The sequence below is a fragment of the Rhinolophus sinicus genome, chromosome 2, assembly GCF_057876585.1.
Source record: "Rhinolophus sinicus isolate RSI-liver-muscle chromosome 2, RSI-T2T, whole genome shotgun sequence".
NCBI lineage: Eukaryota > Metazoa > Chordata > Mammalia > Chiroptera > Rhinolophidae > Rhinolophus > Rhinolophus sinicus.
The window spans coordinates 107,334,799-107,343,562 of NC_142502.1; the positions used below are offsets into that span (position 1 = coordinate 107,334,799).

Genomic DNA, 8,764 nt, shown 5'->3' on the forward strand with positions numbered 1-8,764 from the left:
CCATGGCTGGCTGGGTGCTGATGCAGGTACCTACGGTGGAAGTTGTGGTAATGAGTCCCCTAAAGCCGCCTGTGTGGCGCTTCCCACGGCTCGCCGGCCTGAAGCAGAGGCTGGGGCCTGAGCCGGAGCTGGAGCTGCAGCTGCCAGTTTTCCACACTGGGCAGAACTGCCGAAGATGGTGGCTCCGTGCTGCTGCCCATCAGGAGCCCTAGTGACGAGCTGGGAAGCTGGAGCGCAGCCCATGGAGGTGACCTCTGAGTCGGAGGCAGGCGGGGGAGCCAAGCCTGCAGATGAGCCAGTTGAGGGGCTGGCACTGACTGTAGAAGTGATTGGCAGGCCGGTAGAGGGAGAGGCACTAAGTTCAGTGATGGGAGGGGGGCTCCGTGAGGAGACAGGAGAATCTACAGACATCTGGGTGGGGGACTCTGTTCTGGATGTGCTGGGAGCAACAGGGAAGGCAAAAGTGACATCTGCAGCCACCGAAACCCAGGCGCTGGGTTGCAAAGGGCCTCCTCCCACCGCTTCTCCCCCCCCCCCCATTCAGAGGGGGTTCCCAGAGGGGCTTCAACACGAAGGGGCGAGGGGATGCTGCAGCAGCTCCAGGAGCAGGCCAGCGAGGAGCTGGGCTTCGGCTTGCACAGTCCCTGCCTGGTGCGGGAGCGGCCCAGCAGCAGGCGTGGCGCCGCAGTGCGTGCGTGACGGCCTCCATCTCACCCCGAAGTGCCCTGCTGATGTGCTGGAATGGAGCTTCCTTCCCCCTCGTCTGGGTCTTCCGCAGTGACCCGGAAAGCCAGCTCAGGCGGTGTTGGCAGCCTCAGAGGGTCCCCTGGACTGCGCCGCAGAAGACAAACCTTGTGTTTTGGGGGCCTAGGACTGTCACGTGTGGGTGAGCAGTCTGACCGGGTTCGTTTCTGCCCCTTTGTTGTATCTGCCTCCTTTTCATGCTGGCGCTTCCTCTGGGAAAGCATGGACGCTGAGGAGGGAGAAAACCCTCCTGGCTCGGTTTCTTTGAGGACTTGTGGAACAATGGAGCATGGAGTGTAGCTGGATGCCTCGTCCTCTGCCCTGGCGGCAAACCTCTGTGGAGCTTTATGAACTTGTATGAGCGTTTCTTCTGGGGCCAGAGCTCAGCGCAGAGGTCTGGGATTTCTTGTTGCACGTGTCTCCTGAGCTCTCCTCATAGAGGGTTCTCTGCAGAGGCCAAGGCCTGGGCACGAAGGAAGAGAGGCCTCCCCGGACCCCCAGGGGCCTAAATGCGGACTGTGCACCCCCAGTGCCATCAGGTTCCTTACCCTATTGGTCTGCTTCTGTCTGACTGAGGGCTCTTCCTCCTGCTCGGCCGCCCCTTTGGCCCTCGACAGGACCTGGGCTTTGTGACAGGCCCTCGACAGGACCTGCGCACACCTGGGCGTTGTGAGGGTCATGTGGGTGGCTACCTGCTCCTGGGCCACATATGAGTGTCGTTGCCCACTAGACACACTGAGCTGCAGGCCATGTTTGAGTGGGGAGTAGACAGCACCGCTTTCCTATGATGGCCATGCCTGCAGATCGACGTGAAGAACCCCAAAGAAAAGCCCAGGGTCTGCGCGATACTGGAACATAGTCTCCGAGACGCTGTGACAATGTGCAGAAGCAAAGTCACTAGATACTTGCAGTTTTGCAGGCGAGAGGACAGAGGGGCATGTACAGCAGGGTGAGGTGGAGGGCGTGGAGAGCGAGGCCGTGCTGGCCCTCCGGACCCGGTCTGCACTGGGTATGGGAGGTGGAGCCTGCCCAGGTAGCCGCCCATGGGGCGCTAGGGTGAGGTCTGTCCTTGGATAGAGAGCAGGCTCCAAGCTAGCTCCTTCAGCGGCCAACACGGCCAAAGGCGAAGTGCCCACTGTTGGGCCTGCTGTCTGGATGCACCTGCAACGTGCTAGGGAACAGTGGGCACGCGTGCTCGAGGCCACCAGGAGCGTGCGCGCACCGAGGGGCTGGGGCAAGGGGGCGCACAGAGGATGCGCGAGGACCAGGGGCTAGCAGAGGTGTGGGTCCGCGGGGGAGGCTCAGACACCCCCAGATCTGCTGAGGGGTGGAGGTGTTTGCTTGAGGGCCAGGAGCATGAGCCTGTTGACAGGCAGCAGCCCCTTGTGCCCTGGAGGCCACACAGCTGAGGGGGACGAACTGTACAGCAGGGGTCCCTCCCAGCAGAAGGGGAGCCCTGAGGAGCAGGATGCCTGGCCCAGCAGTCCTGCATGAGGCGGCAGCTTTGGAGTCAGCCCCTGTGTGTCCTCCTGCCCTGTTCTCTGGGGACACTCCAGGGTAAATGTATCTTTCAAATAAAATGTTTTACTTTAGAACAGTTTTGTTTACAGAAAAATGAGATGATCATACAAAGAGTTCCCGTATTTCCTCTTTTATTAATACCTTACCTTACTATGGTATATGTGTTACAATTAAAGAACCAATAGGGAAACATAATTATTAACTAAAAACCCTATTTTATTCATATTTCATTCATTTTTTGAGTTTCTTTTTTCTTTTCTGGAGTCCCACCTAGGTTATCTCATTACGTTCTTTATCAGGTCTGCTCAGGTTCCTCTTGACTGGGACACTTTGCAGACCTTTCTTGTTTCTGATATGCTTGACACTTTTGATGTCTACACTTCAGATATTTTGAAGGATGTCTCTCAATTGGCATTTGTCTGGTGATTTTCTCATAATGACTCTGGAGTTCTATGCTTTGGGGAGGTTCACTACAGAAGTGAAGAATCATTTTCATCACATGTATCAGGAGAGTAACTGTCACCATGACATCACTGTTGATGTCGGTGGAGGACAGCAGGGCCCCATTGGAGGGGACTACAAGGGAACCAACACTCATTGAGCATCTGTAGTTGAGGAAACTGATATAGAGAGAAGTTGAAAAACTTTCCTACCGCAGCTTGTAAAATGCATACTTAGTATTCAGAAGATTCAGGTCTGTCAGGTGAAAACCTACTTTCTTTCTACCATATCATTTGTCTCCCTTGTAATCAAGTAAGGTCTCCAGTGCTGGCTGGACTTGAGAGTGATCTGAATAAGTTACAGGTGTTGTGTGATATGTTCTTTGAGAAACTGAGAGGGAACAAGTGGCTTCTTTGATATTGGATCCAGATGCAAATGTCACCTGGAGACACTCGCTGTTACTGTAAGGCTGCACCTCATGCAGACTTAGTCTTACGTGAGATGTGTTATGGATTGAACCTGACGAGTGCAGATGAAACGTGAACAGACTGAGGTGAGCAAACATCATGTGCAGTTCCCATAAATAGATGAAATTCCTGAGATTTGCTCTAGAATTTTGATAAGCCATTGAAATAGTCACAGGGAAATAACACTATAATTTGCTCATGCCAGTTTGTTCCCTCGGGTGAAGGATTTTCTGGTGCCAGGAAGGAGAGTGAGAGGACTGACCATGAGCCAGTATGTAAGTGCTCTGGGCACGATGTCCTGTGTCCCTGGTAGTATTAGTGTGATCAGTGAGGCTGTGATGTCATGGGAACACATATATAATTGAGTTGCTGAACCTCATTTCTCTCTAGGCCAGATACACCTGCCTTTAACACATTTTGAGGTATTGGCTACAGAATAGAAAGATGTCTCATCACTATTAGATACAAACTTTGCACAAACATTTAATGGAGATAGCCAAGAATAGTGTTGATATCAGAAGTGTGGGGAGTTCACGGAGCTCTGACTGAATCGTATAGACATAAGTATCAGGAATAACTACAAAGGAACAAGGCTCACATTTAATATTTGAATTAATATTGCAAGGAGAATGGTAGCTGGGCTGAGTGTACTGAGGTGTTTGACGTGTGCAATTATGCCTACAGATAGTTGGAATTCTGTTGTGCACACTTTACTGACCACCATTTATTTTCCTCATACTGCTTAGTACTGATATCCTGAATTTCTTTTAGAGAAAAACCTCCACTTCCAGCCCTGGTCCTCAAACTTGAGTTTCAAAAGTGGATTCTGACTGGTTTAAACAAATCAGGATAGCCCTCTCCATAGTCACATTGATTGGTTAGGGATGAGTAAATGGTGTCAAAGGGTCCAATTAGAGTAAATCTCAGGCATTTATTTGGAATGATGAGAATGAGATTGTTCTGGTGTCAAGAGAAGAAGCTTAGAACTTGCTGCATTCACAAAAGAAAGAGCCTGGTGTTGGGGTGGGAGCATAAGGTAGAACCCTAAAGTGGAGCCAAATCTGAGAAAAGAGAAAGTGGTAGATTCTGGAGCTGTCTTTTGAATTCAAGCTAGTGCCTGAAGCCAGATGTCCAACAGGAGCAAATGAACCACATTTTTCGTTTGTTTGTTTAAGGCTGTCATGTACATTTATTTGTTTGCACCTGAAAGATTCCTAAATGATACAGGCTCCAAATTCAGTCATAACAAAAGAATAAATTATGGGTAAAATGAGAAAAAAATCACCATAGAAGTCACTATAAGTGAAAATGCCTGGCGTATGCAGCCAGGCTGCTGTAGAGACTGGTGAGAATGTGCCCGAACACTCTAATACCTAGATGAGCTTTGAGCATCACCTCCCCTGACCCATGGGAGAAGAAAAGAAGAATGGTGAGAGCAATTCAGTTAGGGCTGAACAAGCTCTGCTATGAAGTTCCCTATAGAAGAAGATGAGATAGAGACAGAATGAGAGAGAGAAAGAAAGATGAAACCAGAGAAGTGGAAGTAGAACAGGGGTCAATAGCCAGAGACTATTGCTACAGAGATGGCCAGGTCCTGAGAAGATCTGCACAGCGACAGCTGACCCTGGCAGCGGGACTGCGGCACTGGTTCTATGAAGAAACAACACACACACACGCACGCACACACACACACACACACACACACACACACACACACACTCACAGGAATCCTGGAGGGAAGTTACATAAGCTACAGTCAAAGCTGCTGGCGCATACATATTCTCCTGTAAGCATCCCTAAGGTGACTGAAAATAGTTTGGAAATGAAACCCTAAAAAGGAAAGAATACATTTTTTCCAGCAGGGCAGGCATGGGTATTTATCAGTGAGAGCCTGGGGTAGTGCAGTTTGGGGCATCAACACTCAGGTTCACCAGACACTCTCAGTGGTTGGTCGTTGTCACACTTCAGAGCATTCAGCCTCCAGAGAAGAAAGGCAGCTCATCCTCAGTATTAAAAATGTCAGTTTCGATCAATGTTTCAACGCTCTTTGGAGATTTTAAATTTGTAAGCTTATTGAGGGGTTGGATATTTGAGCCCACTTTTGCTGCCTACTGTAATGGCATTACTCTGCAAGTCAGAAACTTAAGTTGCATATTTGGCTCTGCCTTTAATTTGCTGGTCATTTGGACTCCTTGGGTCTGCTCTGCCATGAACTGGTTACAGATACTTGGATAAAAAATTAAAGCCCCTTGGTTTATTTTTCTGTAAAATGTGACTAATAACAAATACGTCATAGAGCTGTTGTGAGGAGAATGCAGTAATATGTAAATGCTTTAGTACAGTGCTTGTAACCCAGAAAAAAAAAACATTTCAAATGAGTCTACAGATCTCCCCAAAATTATGGTATTGGCATAAGAAAAATATATATGAACATTAGTTATTACTAGACTTCTTAGGAGTCAAGAATCCAAAATCCAGTAATCTTCAGCCTCCCCATTATCTCCCCAAGGATGAATCCTGGGTCATTGCAGAGTTGGATTATCTTCCTAAGAAGGATGTGACAGTATTCACAGCACTGGGCTCCAGGCAGAGCAGTGAGAGGTTGGGGCATCTGGGGAGGAATGTGTGAATGTAGAAATGGCCCACTTCACCACATGTGATTTAGATCCATTTGTATTCTGTGTATTCATGGTTGTGTCTTTGGTGCTAGCCTTATCCTGCAACTGAATGAAGGTGTGAGGTACCTGGTGCGATGGATAAGTGATAAGGTTGCAATCATTTTGAAAAAATATTTTAATAAATTTTATTGGAGAATATTGGGGAAGAGTGTGTTTCTCCAGGGCCCATCAGCTCCAAGTAGTTGTCCTTCAATCTACTTGGGGAGGGTGCACCTCAGCTCCCAGTTCAGTTGCCGTTTTCAATCTTTAGTTGCAGGGGCGCAGCCCACCATCCCATGCGGGAATTAAACTGGTCACCTTGTTGTTGAGAGCTCACGCTCTAACCAACTGAGCCATCCGGCCACCTCGGAAGCTCAATGGCAGTTCCTTATCTTCAATCTAGTTGTGGAGGGCGTAGCTCCCTGGCCCATAAGGGAATCGAACCAGCAACCCTGTTGTTCAGTGCTCGCTCTCTAACCAACTGAGCCATCTGGCAGCCCCTGAAAATTTTTTTTAAGTAATGTTTTTTAATTTTTCAATTCCAGTTGACATACAATAGTATATTAGTTTCAGATGTACAACATTGTGATTAGACATTTATATAACTTATAAGGTGATCACCTTGATGAATCTAGTGCCCATCTAACACCAGACATAATTACAATATTGCTGACTATATTCCCCATGCTGTACTTCACATCCCCATGATTATTTTGTAACTACTAATTTGTACTTCTTACTCCCTTCCTCTTTTTTCACCCCGCCCCACCCCAAATCCCCTTCCATCTGGCAACCATCAAATTGTTCTCTATCTATGAGTTTGTTTGTTTTGTTTGTTCATTTATTTTGTTCTGTAGGTTCCACATATAAGTGAAATCATGACATTTGTCTTTCTCTGTCTGACTTACTTCACTCAGCATACTACCCGCTACGTTCATCCATGTTGTTGCAGATGGCAAGATTTCATTCATTTTTAGGGCTGAGCAATATTCCATTGTATATATGTACCATCTCTTCTTTATTCATTCATCCATTGATGTACACCCAGGTCTCCATACTTGGCTAGTGTAAATGATGCTGTAATGAACCTATGGATGCACATGTCCCTTCAAAGTAGTGTGTTGAGGTTTTTTCAAATAAATTCCCAGAAGTGAGATTACTAGGTCCTTCTTTATCTCTTGTTATAGACTTTGTTTTAAAGTCTGTTTTGTCTGGTGTAAGTATTGCTACCCTAGCTTTTTTGTTTGGGTCTGTTTTCATGAAATACAATTTTCCATCCCTTTCTTTTCAGTCTGTGTGTATCTTTCATGAAATATAATTTTCCATCCCTTTATTTTCAGTCTGTATGTGTCTTTTCAAATCTGAAGTGAGTCTGTTGTAGACAGCATATGTATGAGTCTTGTTTTCTTATTCATTCAGCCACCCTGTCTTTTGATTGGAGCATTTAATCTATTTGTGTTTAAGGTAATTGTTGATAGATATATAGTTATTGCCATTTTATTATTCATATTTTTTAATTTTTTATTGGGGAATATTGGGGAACAGTGTGTTTTTCCAGGACCCATCAGCTCCATGTCAAGTTGTTGTTTTCAATCTAGTTGTGGAGGGCGCAGCTCAGCTCCAGGTCAAGTCATTGTCTTTTCAGTCTAGTTGGGGAGGGTGCAGCTCATGGGCCCATGCAGGAATCGAACCGGCGACCTTAGTGTTAAGAGCACTGCACTCTAACCACTGAGCCAACCACCCGCCCTTATTATTCATATTTTTGAGCTTCTTCTTCTTAAGGAAGTCCCTGTAACCTTTCTTGTAATCCTTGTTGGTAGTGATGAACTCCTTTAGATTTTTCTTGTCTGAGAATCTCTTTATCTGTCCTTCGATTCTAAATGATAGCTGTGCTGTGTAGAGTAATCTTGCTTGTAGGTGCTTGATTTTCATCACTTTGAATATTTTGTGCCAATCCCTTCTGGCCTAAAGTTTCTGTTGAGAAATCATCTAACAGTCTTATGGAAGCTCCCTTGTAGGTAATTGCTTTTCTCTTGCTGCTTTTAAGATTCTTTGTCTTTAAGGTTTGGCATTTTAATTATATGTATCTTGGTGTGGGCCTAATTAGATTCATCTTGTTTGGGAATCTCTTTGCTTCCTAGGCTTGTATGTCTATTTCCTTTGCCAGGATAGAGAAATTTTCTGTCATTCTTTCAAATAGGTTTTCAATTCCTTGCTCTCTCTTTTTTCCTTCTGGTACCCTTATGATGTGAATGTTGGTATGCTATCTTAATTATCTTGGATTCTTCTTTCTTGCTGTTCTGATGGGGTGTTTTCTTCTACCTTAACTTCTAAATCTCTAATTCGATCGTCTGCTTCATCTAATCCACTATTGATTCCCTCTCATATTCTTTAGTTCAGTTATTGTAGTCTTCATTTCTGACTGGTTCTTTTTTGTGTTCTATGTCCGGTTTTATGTTTTCTATCTCTCTGTTGAAGTTCTCCCTGAGATCACTGAACACCCTTATAACTAGTGCTTTGAACTCTGCATCTGGTAGATTGCTTGTCTCCATTTTGTTTAGTTTTTTTCCTGGAGTTTTGTTCTGTTCTTTAATTTGGGACACATTTTTCTCCCTATTTTGGCTGCCTCCTTGTGTTTTTTCTATGTACTAGGTAGATCTGCTATGTCTCCTGGTCTTAGCAGAGTGACCTTATGTAGTAGGTGTCTTATGGACCCCAGTGGCGCGGTCTCCCTGGTCACCAGAGCTGGTGCTGCTGCTGTGTGTTCCTTGTGTGGGTTGTGTTTGCCCTTCTGTTTTAGTTGAGCCTTGGTTGCTATTTGCACATCAGTGGGAGGGATTGCCCCTCAGGCTGGTTGGTTGTGAGGACTGGCTGTGACCACAGTGGAGGAGCTGCTGTGCAGGGGCTGAGCCTATGGAACAAGATTTGCTTTAA

At 46.2% G+C, this 8,764-nt stretch overlaps 1 pseudogene; it reads right to left on the minus strand.

Annotated features, from left to right (window-relative positions):
• Nucleotides 1–208: 208 nt before the first annotated feature.
• LOC148758880 (nuclear envelope pore membrane protein POM 121-like) lies at nucleotides 209–1,789 on the minus strand (annotated as a pseudogene).
• Nucleotides 1,790–8,764: the final 6,975 nt, after the last annotated feature.